The 17,315-nt window shown below is 52.8% G+C and overlaps 1 protein-coding gene and 1 long non-coding RNA gene across 9 annotated transcripts in view; both read left to right on the top strand.

The window, feature by feature from the left end:
• Nucleotides 1–17,315, top strand: part of Rbfox3 (RNA binding fox-1 homolog 3) — a 436,924-nt gene that overhangs the window by 10,483 nt on the left and 409,126 nt on the right. For 3 of the 8 annotated variants that reach the window (XR_010055159.1, XR_010055160.1, XR_010055161.1), the window contains exon 1: nucleotides 11,385–17,097. The gene's annotated coding sequence lies outside the window, so the exon portion shown is untranslated. 8 annotated transcript variants of the gene reach the window in all.
• The window catches only part of LOC134480909 (uncharacterized), a 289,699-nt gene continuing 283,768 nt past the window's right edge, over nucleotides 11,385–17,315 (top strand). Inside the window, exon 1 of the long non-coding RNA XR_010055898.1 lies at nucleotides 11,385–17,097. This is a non-coding gene — a long non-coding RNA (uncharacterized LOC134480909). The remainder of the gene's footprint in view (nucleotides 17,098–17,315) is intronic.

The following is a 17,315-nucleotide window of genomic DNA, read 5'->3' as shown; positions in this document are numbered from 1 at the left end:
CCTAGCAGGAACTCCAGGCTAGTTTGCCTTGAATTAGAAAATGAAGGCCTAGTTCCATCCGTGTGATGGCTGGCATCGGTTTTCCCGCCCCGTCCGTACTTCAGCAGCTATGATGTCACAGGGTCCTCAGGATGGTCTTCTGCTTTGAAATAGAGATCTCCCCAAAACAGACAGGACGACGAAGCGGTAGGACCGGGTCTTGTATGTTGAAGGTGCCCCTCCTTCACAGATTGATTTTCACTCTCAGAAGCCGTCCACCTGCCTGTCTTCCAGGGAACAAATCTCTCCCCGTTCCTTGGTATGTTTCCCTCACACCCCACCAAGAAGACACACGAGACCTACTTTGGAAAACCGCAGGCCCCAAGGACGGCTTCCCATAAACTAAACCAGTGCTAGAAGATGATGTCGGGAAAGGAGTCTGCGTCATCACCCAGAGCTCAGCACTTTGAGACACATCAACAGATGTTGGAGTTACAGAAGATATCTGGGCTGTTGGAGGGGAAAGAGGGGCGCTTCAGACTCTGTGGCTGAGTTTCCCGGTGCCCAGATCTCCAGACACACTGGAAAGGTCTTTGGATCACGTCAGGCCCCACCGCACCAGGAGGAGTGCAGGGAAAACCCCTTTGCCAACGTTTCCCCTTCTAGACAAGCTTTGCAGCTAGCCGAGGGAACTCTGGGATGCTCTGAGGTCCCGTGTTCTTTCCTGGAGTGTTCGAAGGGCACTGCACCAGCCATATCCAGCCAGCACCCTGAAAGCAGACAGAGGTCCTGACAGACTCTAGCTGCAGTGTTACTCTGTAGCATGTTGAATCATGGCGGCAGAGTCCCCTCCCTGTCTGTGACTCCCCCGTCTGTGACCTCTGGTGCCTCGTCCCCCATTTTCTTCTCTGTGCTTCCAAGCCAGCTCTTCAGGTGGGATCTGGTGAGGGGCAGCCATTGGAGGTCAAGCAGCTAGGAGGAAAGATTTATGGCTCCGCCCAGACCTGCCTGATGGTCGGTTAAAGTAGGCTTGGAGGAGAGAGAGGTTGTTAAGAGGTAGGAGGGTTGGAATAAATCCGTCACCTCCTGCCAGACTGCATCTCAGGGCCTTTAAGCAGGAGCCTCCTTGGCACGGGGTGGAAGATTCCAGAAGAGACTGTGAGGGAAGCTGACCTACTCAGAACTCTACCAGAGCCGGGTCCTAGAGGTCCTGTGTCTTCTTACTAACGTGGTTCACACTGGCAGACTTAGGAGAGAATCCCAGCACCATCTCGACATCCGGCCAACATGAAAGCCACAACTCCAGGGCGTACATGCATGGCTAGGCGTGCAAAGGCACATACACGTGTGTCCAGATTCGAGACATGCATCCTGCTTGTTGGGGGGCATAGCACACATGCATGTTAACCATCACTTGTGTGTTCCTGCCCTCACGGCGTGCGCATATGTCCTATCCTGTGTTCCGGTGTGCAAGTTCACCTCTTGGATCCTCTCGACCTGTCTGCGTGTCTGGCCGTCCTCGAGCCCGCCAGCCGCCAGACTTCTAAGCAGCCACCGAACCCCACAGTCATTCTTCTTCATTTGTTCTCCGTGTTATTTCAGTACCTTGAAGATGCTGGCAGGTTCCTCAAGGAAACTTTGTCTTTGTGGTGAGGAGATGCCAGTGCTCCGCGGGCCTCCCACCGGCTAATTGCCAATATGATCCCGCGTGGGAGACTTGTCGTTCCTGGAAGCGCTCTTTATTCCGTGTGTTTCCCTCCTCCTCCACCGCCCCTCCCGCCACCACCCCACTGTGGTCTGATTTCCACACGGAGATGGAGCCGCTCCCTGTGAGGCCCGGGCTGTGGCATTAGTGGCTATTCAGCCAGCCAGCAGGCCAGGCCTTTCATTAACTTGGATACTACAATTATGTGCACCGAAAGGCTGAAAGGGCCGTGTAGGATTTTTCTTCCCTGAAAAAAAAAAAAAAAGAAAGAAAGAAAGAAAAATCCTTCCGCTTTTCACAGCCCCAGCCTTGGCCGCCGAAGCAGCCATGACACAGGCCGTTCTGTCCCCCAGAGTCAGTGTGTAATAAACTCAGCGTGCAGGGCACAGACGGGGTGGGCTGGGCCCTGCCATTGTTGAGTCATGGATACTTCAGCCCCCGAGGAGGTCACACTTCAATGCTGCCTGCTACGGCCATCTCTCTTGGTGACGGAGGGCAGTGTGCATGCTTGCGTGTATGTGCGTGTGCTTGGGAGGTGTAGCCAGCCACAGGCAGGAGGGTGTCCTTCTTATTGTTGTCCCCTGCTCAAACGAGGGTGGTCCTGCGGCCGTGGCTCATACTGACCTCACCGAGCCCACTGGAACCCTTCTAGTGACCTCTTGAATCTCTTAATATCTATATATGTACGTAGGACGTATGTATGTCTGTGTGTTGATTTATTTATTTGATTTATTTATTTTGACAGTTTTGATATACCAGGCAACTCTCCAACTGGAGTCGTAGCTGAGGGTGACCTCGGATGTCTGATCCTCCTACCTCTGCCTTCGAGGTCCTAACCTTACAAGCATGTGCCACCAAGCCTGGCTGATGTGTTGCTAAGTATTGAACCTAAGGTTTCATGCACGCTGGGCGGACGCTCTACCAACATCCCCAACCCAGGAGTCTGTCATTGTTTTGTTTTGTTTGTTTTTATTTTGGTGTGTGTCTGGGCTCAGGGTAAAACACTGCTGAACACGTTGCAAGGAGCTGGTAGAGGTGGGCTCCTTAGATACAGTCCCCTCGGTGCTCCCAAACGTGCTATTTTTTTGGGGGGGGCTCTGTTATCTTAAGGAAGGCGGGCACCTAGCCACCTAGCACTGGATAACCCCAAACTCACAAACTTACTGCTTGAAACGCCCCATGGTTACCATGGTTACTTCCCAGGCCTGTGCAGTGGTCAGGTCTCTCTCTTTCCGAGGGAAAACCATCGGGTAGGAGTTAAGTCCTTCATCCAGGCCCCCTTCATCTGTTCCTGCTCAGCTCTTGCATGGAGGGAAGGAACCCGAATGGGGATTTTCCAGGACCTCGGAGTGTGAGATTCTGGAAACAGAACTGGTCTCCCACGCTAAAATAATTATAGCCAGGAGAACTAAGTTAAGGCCTTTAACAAGAGGGCGGGCAACGTGCCTGCGAGAGGCTGTCTCTGTTGGCTTTGTAACCCAGGGCTCTGCTTGCCTGTGCATGGTTGGACCTGCTGGGGAAGTCTACCTGAGGCGCCCTGTCGGCTCACCCTGCACCTGTCGGCTCGCTCCAGCAGGTCGCCATGCAGCCGTGCTGAGGCGGTGCTCTCTGACGAGGCCTCTCTGGGGCAGAACAGGAAGCCAACCAGGACCGCTTTGGACTGGCTTCTTCCTGCATGAGATCTTATTAGGACCCTGTCTGCTGAAGTTCAGTGGGGAGCCCGGGGCATTCATACTGTGTGAGCCTATTCCTATAGACTCTCAAATGTCACACACAATACCTAGGCGGCCAGCCACATGGAGAAAAGGCCAGCTACAGGCAGTATTCACCCGTGTGCCATGTGTCATGGGGTCAGGCTGCCCGCTCCCCGTAGGGCTAGGTGGCTGGCCACTTTTGGACTGGGGACTCCGTAGTTTCTTGTTGGTAGTGGGTTAGCATGTTTCCTGTTGACCACAGGATGAGGCTAATTTTCTTTCCAGCCGATGTGGGACACTTAACAGGGTGATGTGATAGTGGGTACACCAGATGGAGCCAGGGGGCACATTCCAGGTAGGGGGACTTAGGTGACAAATGAAGGCTGTAGCCTGGTCTCCTGTGCAAAGCACCTTCTCGTCTTCCCACTCTACACCATCACTGTGGCGTCTCATTCCCTCAACATGGGCTGATGCTGACCTTGGAGTCCACACAATAACATGGGGGATGGCAGAGGGGCTTGGGGTGCGACTCTTGTTTCTGACCCTTGAGCTGGGCCAGGCACTGCAAGCCTTCTCCAAGTCCAAGGTCACCACTTGGGTTGGCCTTGCTTCCCCGACACCTCAGCAGCAAGTCTGGTGGCGAACGCACTGTCCCGTTCACCATTTTGGCAAATCTATACATCTATACACCCAAATCTGACACCAGGCAGCGTTTTCTGTAAAACGGTTGGGTTGTAAAGGTGCTGTGTCTGGCAGGTAGGAGACTGAGGCTCAAGCTGACTCATGTGCCTCTCCCAGGACACTCTTGTTACAGGGAGGCGCTTGTGACAGCGACTTGTGGCTGTATGCACGGGCAAAAGCCATGTAGGACATCTGCAGGAAGGACACACAGGGCCTTCCTTATGGGTAACTGTCCTCAGCACTCTTTTCTGGGAACTGAATTCAGCACTGGTGGGGGAAAATGGGAGGTGACAGATTGGGTGGGTGTCTGTGCACCTGTCTCTTTAGCTTGTTAGCAAGCGGCAGGCAGGAACCATGGCGGATCTTCAGAACCCCTCAAAGGTCCATAGTCCGTAATTCTGTGGGATTCTGAAGGCCGCGTGGGGCCATTTGTGACCTTTGAACTCTGTCCTACCTGGCTCTCTGGCAAGAGGCATATCTTGTCCCTGGTCTTCCCACTTCACTGGCTTGTGGGGATCTACTGGTGTGTGTGTGTGTGTGTGTGTGTGTGTGTGTGTGTGTGTGTGTGTGTTTGAGAGAGAGAGAGAGAGAGAGAGAGAGAGAGAGAGAGAGAGAACTCCAGATCCCTGCCTGGTGCTACATCATTCTACAACCGTCTGATAAGAAGCATGGAGCCTAGAGAAGGAGCCATCATAGGGACATGGCACCTACAGGGAAGCTCCTTGGATTTCTGATCTGGAGAGGAATTGGTTCTCAAGTCTATCCAAGTCTACCCATGAAGCCAGATGCAGCAAGGTGGTAGGTAGCCTGCAGGAGCAGCCTGCCATGTAAGCTTCTTACTGTCATTCCTGCACAAGAACTTGGGAGAGGGTTAGTAAATCATCCCGGAGCCAGGGTCAGCTGCCAAGCAGCGGAGCACTTACAAACAGGAGGGCCTCTTGGGTCTGTCTGTGAGCTGACTTTCCTTCCTGGGATTGGAGGGAGGAGCAGAGGGAGACGGTAGAGCTCGGAGGGTTCTGGGTTGATCTGGAAGGTTCCGAATTGCTCCAGAGGGTTCTGGATTGCTCAAGACAGTGCTGAGAATGTTCTGGAAGCTACCCAGAATTTCTAGGTGCACACTATCCTTTCTTCTGGGAGTCGCTCATGATTATTGATGCTGATGGAGTACAGGAGTTGAATGACTAATTCAAGATGGCAGACAAATCAATGCTATTTATATTTAGCCTGCGCGTGTACTGCTGATGTCTCCGTTGCCAGGCCGGCCTTCACCATTATACTTTTGCAGGATTTGACATGCTGCTGCCCCACAGGCCAGGGTCTGCAGCCTTGCACTCCCTCCGAGGTTTCTGGGAGGTTTTCACGTGCACGGAGGGACCAGCCCATGCCTTCCCTGTCTGGTTGGCACACTGTCTTCAACAATGGTCCCCGCCTGCTTGATTATACTCACCACAGGGTGGGGTTCAATGCATAGCAGGAGGTTGGCCTATAGGTAACTTCGGAAGGATGGCTGGGAAAGGGAAGACTTTATGGTCTCCGTGCATTAACATTGAGATCTTGGATCATCGTGTGTAGTCCTGCGTTCACCTTGTATTCCGGCCATTTATTACTCTGCATGTGGTCAATCCCAAGTGAATCAGTTATGACTTGGGTACACTCAGAGCCTAGGTGAGGGGAGGAAATGATCTCCAGGCCTGAGGGATGTGTCTGCTCTGGTAGCCCATGTGTTTCGGGCTTTGATCCTTATGGCCTAGATGAATTTACCTCTCAGTTGCTGCATGGGTTGTCTTTGTTTATTTGGTTTTTTTTGGGGGGGGGGAGAGCTGTTTCTATCTTCCATGCTGGTGCCTCCAGAGAGCAATGGGAGTTGTTGTTCTGGAGGGGGTTGGGACGTACCATTGAGTGCAGTGCTGATGTAGTAGAGCCTGGTATCCTCCTCAGGGAAACAGCGAGCAAAACCCCCAGGCAGTGTGTGAGACCCACAGAGCATCAACGGTCAGAAGGAACAGCTTGTGGGGACCCTGGAGGTGCTGGTGTGGTCCCGAGGGCTGTCAGGGCAGGCTGAGGATGGCAATGTCTCCCAGGAAGACCTGGCACTGCCTGTCTCTCTGCCCTCTAGACATCAGAACCTGAGCCTGGATGCAGTGTCCCTTGCTGGAAAGTTTAAAGGATGGCCTTCGGAGTCTAAGCCCCAACACTAGACACCATCTAAATCACAGACCATTGTCACACTCCTCTCCTGAAAGGCTCTGTCAGGTCTCACAGGCTCATTGACCTGGACAGAGGCCCTCTAGGTGCCCTTTGAGCAGGCTCCTATGCAGGGGGGTGGGGGTGAAGGGGTGGGGAGGTGGGGGATAAGGGTGGGGGGTGAGGGATGGGAGGGTGGGAGTGGGGGTGGGGGCGTTGAGTAGCATCTTGGATGTTTAGGAAGTCAGGAAGTCAGAAAGTCAGAGGCTTAACATAGATGCTTGTTAGGTTGGCCTGTGGGAGAGGGCCTGGTTGACACCTGATGAACACCTGCTTGACACCTGGTTGACACCTGGTTGACACCTGGTCGACACCTGGTTAACATTTGCTAGCTCACCCAGTAAATGAGAGAGCCTGTTTGACACCTGGTTGGCACCTGGCTGAAACCTGGTTAACATTTACTGACTCACCCAGTAAAGGAGAGGGCTTGGTTGACACCTGCTTGACACCTGGTTGACACCTAGCTAACATTTACTAGCTCACTCAGTAAATGAGAGAGCCTGTTTGACACCTCACTGAAACCTAGTTAACATTTACTGGCTCACCCAGTAAATGTTGGCCCCACAGGCTGTTTCCTTCTTGATCCCTCCAGTACCCATTTGCCTCTTGAGAAAGAGTGCCGTGTCTCCCAGTCTTTGCTTGTTTTTGCTGCCCACATCATGTTCTCTACACAGCCTACTCAGGACCTTCTAGAATGTCGGTTTTTGCCTCTAGGTCTCTTCCTTTAGTCTTTAATGCATTCACAGTTTTAAAACCGTGTGGTGGTGTTTGTGCATGTGTGTGCACATGTGTGTTAAAGCATGTGGAGGCCATTGAGTGTCAGTCTTTGATCTATATCTTTTGATACAACATCTGGCATTGGTCCTAGTCTCTCTGGTCAGACTAGAGTGTCTGGCTATCAAGTGCCAGGGATCCTCTGGCCTCTACCTCTCTGGTTCTGGAATTACAGGCGCATGCCATCAGACCTGCCACTTTACAAGGGGATAGGGGGCTTGAAGTCCCGTCTTCATGCTTTTGAGTCAGGGTTTTCCTGGCTAAGTAATCTCCTCACAATGTTCTGACATGGTCTCAGTGCTTAGCCTCCACCATCCCTTCTATTTCCAAAGACAAGCAGTGGGCAGAGGGCCATGACCCCCAACCTCTCTGGCATGTATATTGTTTTGTGTTGCAGGGATGTGGGAGGGGTCGTTGGTCCTGGGCATGGGAACAGAGACTTTTCCTCTACCACATGCTTCCTCTCTGTCCCACGAACCTCAAAGCCGCTGACTAAGGAGGAAGGTTGGTGGATGGATTCTGAGGTGCTTTGCCTCGGAGCCCTGGGGTTCTGCAGGGAGCTGGGTTATGACCTGGAGCTTGCTACTGCTGTCCTCTCTCAATTTCCTTTCCTGGCCCTCAAGACCGGACCTGCCATGGGGGGACAGGCACCAGGCCAGGGCAGATGACCTTCTGTTCACGTCCGGGATCTGAGCTCGAGCCAGGTGCGGTGGGAGAGTCTGTGTACCAGGCTCCCCATCCCGTCGCTTGAAAACCCAGACACAGAGAAGGAAGCGAGTGATTGCCGGAGACCGAATCACATCATGAAGTTATCCACAGTAATCAGGCCACACTTGCTCCCAGAAATTAGATCATTCCAGAATTTCATCGAATTAAGGGAGGGTTCCGAGCTTGGCTTTCCCAGCTCCCGCGCCTTCCCTCCCAGGCCCTGTTTCCTCGCTTGCTAGATGGGAGATTTTCTGGCCATGTCAGGGCAAACTGACCCGGTTCGGTAATGGAGAAGAAGCCTGTTGGAATTAAGGCCTAACAGCGTTAAAAAAAAAAAAAAAGCAATCTTTGCAAGATTGAGGCCACCGGGGAATCGTAGATTCTCAGCCAAGACCTCATTTAAGGATCGGAATAAAACTTGACACGCATGTGCGAACACGCACTTGTGAAGCCGGTGTTCAGAAACAATGGAGACCTGGTGTGAACAAAAGAACAGAGGGGAAGCGGAAAGCAAGCTTCAGTAGCAGGGCAGGCAGGGGCCGTCCACTTAGGTAGGAGCAGGGCAGGCGATGCAGTCTGGTTAATCCAGGAGCAGGGTAGCTGTGTGTGGGGGGCCTGTCAAGGTATACTGCCAACACCTGACGTCTTTCTCAACGTCCCTGACTCAGAACCTTGTGCCTCTCGGCTGAGCACTGCCCGTCTCCTGTTACCTGAGAGTCACGGTGACTCTCCACGTGGGTTGTCTAGGACCCACCCCAAGGCCTAGCGTTTGTCACTGGTCCCCACATCTCTGGTTGTCCCACTTAGCAGGCAGTGGCTCCTGAGAAGCCGGCTGTGGGTGGGACTCTCAGGGTAAGCAGGTGAAGAAGCATGGGACCAGGAGTGTAATGAGGTGGGGTGGGCAAGAGTAGGTGACAGCCAGGAAGTGTCGAGGGTAGGAGGGAGTGAGAGCAGGCAGAATGGCTGTTTGATTCCATCTAAGGCTCCTACCTGTGAGAACATTCTAGATGTGCCATGGCCGTGGGTGCTTCTCTCTAGGTATTTCTCAGTGGGAAACAGGAAGACGGGGGCAGGTATAGAGGTGCAGGACAGATACCTGCTTTCCTCCACATGATCTCACAGCAATGGTCTTTGCTGCTATGGTGTTTTCTGCCCTTTGGGTGAGTTCTGTGTAGACTAGAGAAGAGTATCTACAGACCGCTCTTCTGTCTGTCTGTGTGGGACTGTCCCGGAAGTAGTGCATTTATGTCCTCGAGAGTACCGCAATGACAGATTGATTACGGCAAGCCAGAGGAAGCCCCCAAGCACATGGGCTCACCCCAGCAATGACTTCCAGAGCCCTGGTTCCTAGATATAATTGAGCTTCTGGGGGATATGCATCCCTGGACATCCAGCCCTCAGGGTCTATGGGTGTTTCCCAGATCTTCACTCACAGGGGGCCTTTCCTGGATGTCTTGCTACTGGAGCAAGAAAGACAGCTTCCTGTTCTCGCAGGCCCGAGCAGCATGGCAGACACTTGAGGGATGCCATCCAGGTATCAGAAGGGATATATATATCTCTGTGTGGGAAAAGGTTGGGGTCGTCCATAGGCAAGGAGGCCCACTGAGTGTTTGTGTTGCAGAATAGAAGGGTAATGCCTAGCTGGATCTAGCAAGTCACTTGCAATCTTGAGCCCCCAGAGGCGTTTTAAAGATGACCCTGAGATTTGGGGGCCATATCCCTGATGTTCTTTTCGCTGATAGAGCTGGTCTACAGAGAGACGTTTTCTCCCAGGGCTGTGCCAATATTCCCGGTGTTTTATGTCTCTTCTAGTTAGAAAGGATCAGTGGACTCCAAGGACCAGGCATAGAGCATCTGGTGAGACAGGTGGACAGCCCCATACCTGCTCTGCCTGCAGTGCACCTCCTCATGAGTGACCTTCACCAGGATCCTTGACCTCCAGCCCTCTTACATAGAGGAATGGTCCCTTGTCCCACCCTAGCTGGGAGGTCCTGTGAGGTAGACAACCCTGAACTGTAGCTGTCTGACAGGTACAGCTGTGAGATTTTTCCAGCTGAGGGCCTGGGAGGGCAGCCACAGATTTGGCAATGACTGATTCTGGAAGCTTATTTTTTGCATGTGTGAAGAGTGAGTTTGGCACAGGTATTCGTTTGCCTCTTGGGCAAAACAGCAGTCCTCCCAAGCTCTGCTGTCCCCGAGGATGCAGCTCAGACATTTTACCCTGGCCCTGCTTTTAAACGCTCTTTGCTTTACATCTTAAGTGACCAGCCTGGGTGTGTCTGTCCTGTAGGTCCTTGTTCTGAGGAGCACAAATAGGTATGGCTTTGGGGGAGAGGCCAAGGCAAGACAAATTGAAGTGACCAGAAAGCCCTCCCAAGCCCACGCTTCTCCCTTGGATTCCCATAGCCCTGACCCTTCATTCCTCCAAGAACCATGTGCCTTGATCCCTAGTCCCTGTGTTCCCCTCCTCCTGCCTCGCTCTTCTACCTTCCCTCTCCTCCACTCTTCTACCGTCCCTCTGCTCCCCTTCTCTCCCACCGTGACCTGGATGAACAGAGGTTTGGGTGGACTGGTTAGAGTCCGGAAGGAGGAAGAGGAGGCAGGGAGAAGGGAGAAAATGGGAGACAGTGTGCGGGGACGTTAGGGGCTCAGGTCCTGTCTGTGGTTTCCTGAGAAGCACATGAAGAGCTGGCACTTCGGGGCACTGGAGCCGGAGAACACTGGGATGGTAGAGGGTGGTGATCACTTGGAGCCCTGACCCCCGTGGCCTTGAATGTGAACTTATTTGGAGGCCTGTGATGAAAGTCAAAGAAGCTGTCGGTGGGATGTGTCCTTATCAAAGGGGACATGGGGACATGGAGATAAATAGAGGAAAAGGGAGACGGCCTTTGACTAAGGCTGCTCAAGGATTGTGGCCAGCAGGGAGGAACAGCTTCTCCGAGCTTGTAGAAGGACCCACCAGCCCTGTGGAATGAGCCTTGGGGCCCAGACACTGGCCTCCAGCACCCATAGTGTGCGGTGCTGAACCGGTGGCTGCCGGTCAGAGCTAAGGAGGATGAGGCTTGGCATGAGGCCCCACAAACCCTAACTCATTTCTTGGGGTGCCAACCACAGTGGTCAGAGAGGCACCAAGGGTAGATGAAACAACACTTGGCTGTCTAATGCCAGGGAAGGAGTAGGCAAGAAACTGACAGCTAGAGCACATAGTCCATTCTCAGTTATGGGGTGGGGTCACTCCAAGTCATGGGGTCGGGTAGAGCCACTCCAAGTCATGGTGTAGGGGTGGGGTCACTCCAAGTCATGGTGTAGGGGTAGGGTCACTCCAAGTTATGGTGTAGGGGTGGGGGTCACTCCAAGTCATGGTGTAGGGGTGGGGGTCACTCCAAGTCATGGTGTAGGGGTGGGGTCACTCCAAGTCATGGTGTAGGGGTGGGGGTCACTCCAAGTCATGGTGTAGGGGTGGGGGTCACTCCAAGTCATGGTGTAGGGGTGGGGTCACTCCAAGTCATGGTGTAGGGGTGGGGGTCACTCCAAGTCATGGTGTAGGGGTGGGGTCACCCCAAGTCATGGTGTAGGGGTGGGGGTCACTCCAAGTCATGGTGTAGGGGTGGAATCTAAGGTTTCTGGATGTCTTGGAGAGCTCTAGATATAACATATATTTCTATATATTATATATACATATATATCCTTTATTAGTAGTATTTTCTACTACTGATAGAATGCAGTCTGATTTATTTATTTCAAGTTTTTGATACAGGATCTCATGTAGCCCAGGCTGGCATCAAACTTTCTACTTAACCAAGGCTTGTCTTAAATTCTAATCTTGTCCTCACTTCCTAAATGCTGGGTTTATGGGTGGGGTCAGAGGCAAAATTACAGGTGGGGTTATAGGGGTTATAGGTGGGGTAACAGGTGGGATTCCAGATGGGATTATAAGTGGGGTTACAGATGGGATTCCAGGTGGGGTAACAGGTGGGATTCCAGGTGGGATTATAAATGGGGTTACAGGTGAAATTATAATGGGGTTATAGGTGAGACTCCAGGACGTTACAGGAGGGATTCCAGGTGGGATTATAAATGGGGTTATAGGCGGGATTATAGGTAGGTTTACAAATGTGGTTACAAATGTGGTTAGAGGCTGTGTTTAAGGGTTAGAGATGTGCACTACCAGGCATAGTTTTCAGCCTGACTCTTCAGTGAGGCACAGACAGAAGAACAATGTCATATAAGAGCAAAATGTTGACAATAACCATAATCTAACTGCTGACATCTCTACTCTTGGACTTTGGTGCTTGTGTGTGTGCCTGTGTGACCTGTTTGCCTATGAGCCTGTACCTGTGTACCTGTGTGGCTGTGTGGCTGTGTGCCTGTGTGCCTGTGTGCCTGTGTGCCTGTGTGTCTTTGTGCCTGTATGCTTATGCCTGTGTGTCTTTGTGCCTGTATGCTTATGCCTGTGTGCCTGTGTACCTGTATGCCTGTGTGCCTGTATGCCTGTGTGCCTGTACCTGTGTACCTGTGTGCCTGTGTACCTATGTGCCTGTATCTTTGTGCCTGTGTGCCTATAACTATGTACCCATGTGCCTGTGTGCCTGTGTACCTGTGTACCTGTGTGCCTGTGCCTGTGTGCCTGTGTGCCTGTGTGCTTGTGTGCCTGTATGCCTGTGTGTCTTTGTGCCTGTATGCTTATGCCTGTGTGCCTGTGTGCCTGTGTGCCTGTGTGCCTGTGTGCCTGTACCTGTGTACCTGTGTGCCTGTGTACCTGTGTGCCTGTATCTTTGTGCCTGTGTGCCTATAACTGTGTACCCATGTGCCTGTGTGCCTGTGTGCCTGTGTGCCTGTGTGCCTGTGTGCCTGTGTGCCTGTGTTCCTGTGTGTCTGTGTACCTGTGTGCCTGTGCCTGTATGCCTATACCTGTGTACCCATGTGCCTGTGTGCCTGTACCTGTGTGCCTGTATGCCTGTATGCCTGTATGCCTATACGTGTGTACCCATGTGCCTGTGTGCCTGTGTGCCTGTGTGCCTGTACCTGTGTGCCTGTGTGCCTGTATACCTGTGTGCCTGTGTACCTGTGTGCCTGTGTGCCTGTATGCCTGTGTACCTGTGTGCCTGTATGCCTGTATGCCTGTATGCCTATACCTGTGTACCCATGTGCCTGTGTGCCTGTGTGCCTGTACCTGTGTGCCTGTGTGCCTGTATGCCTGTGTGCCTGTGTGCCTGTATGCCTGTGTGCCTATACCTGTGGGCCTATACCTTTGTGCCTGTGTGCCTGTGTGCCTGTGTGCCTGTGTGCCTGTGTGCATGCAGGTGCAGCCTTAGGCATCCTCAGGAATCATCCATATTGATTTTTGAGAAAGGTCTCTTGCCGAGCCAGGAACTCAGGCAGCTGAACTGGCTGGCCTGCTTGTCTGAGGCATCCAACCGTCTCTGCCATCCCGGAGCTAGGATTACAAATGTGTGCCACCACAGTGGGCTTTTTACATGGATGCTTAGGATCAAACCCAGGTCCCCACATCCGTGGGACAACCATGTTTCCGGCTGAGCCACACCCCCCTCCCCGCACCTGCTTTGAGATTTTAATGAAGTAAAGGGTTTCTGAACACAAACATGGACCTCACAGCCTAGGTGACGGTGACGTCACACGCAGCACAGGCAGTCTGTACATAGGAAGGGGTCCGGGAACTGGGTGGGATAGAGCTGGGAAGGACTCGATCTTCCCAGTACTCGAGTTTGTGATTCTGGAATTTTCCATTTAGTATTGTTGAACCATCCCGGCCTGGATGACTCAAACCACAGTGGAGCTGCGCATACGGGAAGATCGGTTTATTATTACTTTTTCTGGCTGAGGCAAAGATAAGTTTGGGTTCCTCACATGGTTAGGAAGGATTTGATGCCAAGGGTGCCCTCAGGAGGCCTGCAGCTTAGTGACAGGATACTGCCCACGGTGAGGCTCAAAACCATTTGTTTATGAGCGTTACGGCAAGCTAAGAGCTAGGTCTGGGTCGTCCACAGCCCGAGACCTCCTCCCACCTAGGAACTTCCACAAATGACTCAAGGCCCAACTCAAATGTTCCCACCCCCATGAGTGAATTCGCCAAATCCCTCCCAGGGATCCTTCCTGTGTTCTTACACGGTCTCTCCTGGTCTCCACGTGGACCTGGGCAGGGTCCTGTGACTCCCTCAGCTGTCACGGAGCATAGGGGAGGCTTTGGGTGAGCCCCTGCTTCAGGTAGGGACCTTGTTTGATTGGGTGACTTCTGTCATCCTGGGCCAGGGACATTGCTGGATAGCTTCTGTAGTCTGTGGATGATGTAATCCTACTGTCTCCGGAGCTGGGCTGGTTTGGTCATTACACTAGAAGGTCTGGATTTCTCTCGAGGAAGCAGGAGTGCATTCCCCCTCCCCCTGTAACCCTGTTCCTCCAGAAGACAGCCCCAGCTGTCAGGGCACAGCCAGGGTCAGCCTGACATGGCTGAGAGTGAATTTTCACTTTTCTGTGGCTCCCTAGAGTTTCCCCTGGAACACAGATGCGGCACTGGCCCTGGGTGTCTCATCAGAAGGACATGCTGGCCCTGGGTGCCTCACCGGAACACAAGGCCCTGAATAGCCCCATGGGACCAGGCCCTAGTGCCAGCCACTTGCCAACTGGGCTCCTGTCTCTTCACTGTGTCTCTTGTTTTTGTCCTGGAGAGTAGATAGTTTGGGGGGTGACGGGGCTGGAGGTCTGAGCCTCTGTCTTCTTCTACCTTTTGGCTTTCAGGCACTAGTGAGTCCCACCTTGGGATTTTTTGGGTGGACCGCCCCTGTGCTTGTCTGGAACAATCTTGTTCTGTTTCTGCATCTGCTGCAGCGAAGGCTACCCCCACCCCCACCCTCTGGCATGGAATTTTCCCAGTTATTTTTAAATAAGTCCCGTTTATTTGTGCTTAGAATTCAGATAAGAACCACCAGCCTCGCACAGATGCGAAGCCCAAGCCGTGAAAGGCACAGCCATGGCGGCCATCGCCACGTCGTGTCTCTTCCCACACTCAGGCTGCTGGCGAAGGGAAACGTCCCATTTTCCATGTCTGAAAAGCGACATGAGGACACAGCCTCCAACAGACAAGACGAGCCTCTCTGGAGAAAGCCAGGGATGGATGCTTCTGAGAGCTCAGCGGGAGGGCTCTGAACTGCATCTGCTCATTCTGATTGAAAATATGTTAAAAGGGAGGAAAAAAATTAAACCAAAGACCTCACCGAGTAACTCAACTGTAAACCCTAGAGAATGAAGTCTGCCACACATCCCCGTGGGGTTTCCACTAATACTGCGGGCCGGGCGAAGCTTCAGGTCTCTGTGCGTTGTAGGAGAGGGCGTATCAGCTAGCTACTGCTGTATAACAAGCGAGCCCCAAACCACTGTAGCTTGCAATGACTGCTTAATTTTGCTTCAGGCTTGCCAGATACTTCGGATGACTTCGGCAGGCAGCGAGCGTTCCATGAACTTTCTCGCACACCTGTGGGCTGTTGGTGGGTGGGCAGAGGGTATTGGCTTCATGTGGCTTCTTCTCCAGGAGGCTAACTAGGGTTTGTTCTTGTCTCAGGGGTTGGGTCCCTCACCACAAAGCATAGGTAAGTCATGCGTGTTGAAGCTATGACTTTGGAAGTGGCTCCAATACCAGGAGTGAGGAAATGGGACCTGTCTCTTTGTGGGAGGGCTGTGAGCTCACATGGAGGGCTCCATGATGTATGAATAGATATACAGGGGGAGGGGGAGTGTCCATGCTGGGTGTCAGTCCCTCCGTGCAGCCTGGGGTGGCCTGGATTTGAGGCTGGTGTGTGGGCTCCTGGGCTTGACTAGGGATCAGAGTCACAAGCTGTGTAGTTCAAGGAGGACCGAGCCAAGCTCAACTCCAGTTGCATGATCAGCTTCACAGGGCCTGGCCTAGAACTGCATACTCCTGTCTCCCTTCTTGATTAGGGATTGTTGTTCCTGGTTGCCCGGGATGCCCCTGCCCTGCCCTGGCAGACTCTAAGGCCACACAGAAAATCATCCTAACCCACGTAGGAAAAAGAGGCTACAGATCAGGAAACTGGTACAGAGGTCAGGATGGTTGGCAAGAAGGAAACAGTGGGAGACGGAGGAGGGATATAAGGAAGGCATGGGGCTGAAGGCTGGGTCTGGAATAGAGCCTAACTTTAGTCCACCCAAGTTCAAGAGAAAATGATCACGGGGCCTGAAGTCTGCGTAGCTGCACCCACGTACTTGACTCAAAGGTGCAGGAGGGGTTCAAGGGAATACAGAATTCTGCAATGATCCACATACTGAACACACTTCACGGCAGAGGTGCCCTGTGGGCCTCTGCCTTTCTGGAGAAAGCTGTGCATAATAGAAAGTTTTCACTTTTACTTTATCACCACCCCAGAGACCCTTGGTGCACCTTAGTAGAAGGTGCCTTAGTGGGGAGGTCTGAGGCAGTTGGGGCTCCCAGGACGGCTAGGGTGGCTTTAGTCCTGGCTTTCATCTGTGAACCTATCTCCAGAGGGAGGGACCAGCCCATGTGCGAGCGAGTCCTGTGCATACAACCCTCAGTTGCCTGCCCCCAGAAGCCAGAGTTTGTAGCCATTTATTCAAGGGTCCTGGGGCTGTGGAAGCTCAGCTTCTCTTACTGTTTTCTTCCAAGTTGGGCTCAAATCAGCCTTGCATTTCTGCTTGACCGCGAGTTATTTAAGGATCTGGGTGCTTTTGAACGTCCATATCTGGGACTGTCACAAGACCTCAGGTCTCTGGACTCTGTGGTTGCTCCAGAGAACACCAAAACCCTAGATGATCAGTGTTTCTTCTGTTGGACAAGTCTGGGTTGTATCTATTCCAGGCTGGCCCGGCTCTGCCTCCTGCCCATCTGGGAAGGCAGCCAGCTTGTAGTCTGAGGAAGCGAGGGTGCTCTGGGGCCAGGTGGAGGGACAGCAGGGTACCGGGTGCTTATTTTTAGGAGCTTGTGGGTACTGCTGCCCACACTAGGTGGACAGGGACCCCTGAGCCGTCCTCGTGCCAGGGGAACGTAGCTTGGCATTGGTCAGAACTACAGATGGATACCACCCCAGTCCTCACGGATGCTGGTCTTGCCCCAGCTCCTCCCATCTCTCCGGGTCTGAAGAGAAGGACGTGAGTTGTCAGCCTGTTCTGGGATCTGGAGCCAGCACTGCCGCAAGGCAGAACTGATAAACTATAAGGCGTGTGTGTAAGGACCTTAGCTGTCAACCCACATTGTCACCTTTAAGTCTCCTGGCTCAGGGAAGGTTCAGAGATGCTGCAAACACAAACCTTTGTCCTCCACAGGTAATATTCCAGTGGCTTATGAATCCGAGTCTTCGGGTTTGGCAATATATTTTTACATATGCAACCAACATCAGGGACCTTTGTGGGTGTGGCTCCTACTTCTTGTGTGCCTCGCCCTGCCCGTCTGTGGGTGGAAGTGAAGAACTTGCTTCTCGCCTCCTCCCTCTGGGAAGTACAGCTTCCTCCTAGATGATACTGGGGGTCCGTTTGCAGCACAT

Source organism: Rattus norvegicus, chromosome 10, assembly GCF_036323735.1.
Source record: "Rattus norvegicus strain BN/NHsdMcwi chromosome 10, GRCr8, whole genome shotgun sequence".
In the NCBI taxonomy this organism is placed as follows: Eukaryota; Metazoa; Chordata; class Mammalia; order Rodentia; family Muridae; genus Rattus; species Rattus norvegicus.
Note: the sequence above shows the minus strand (reverse complement) of the source record. Positions and strands in the feature narration are given on the sequence as shown.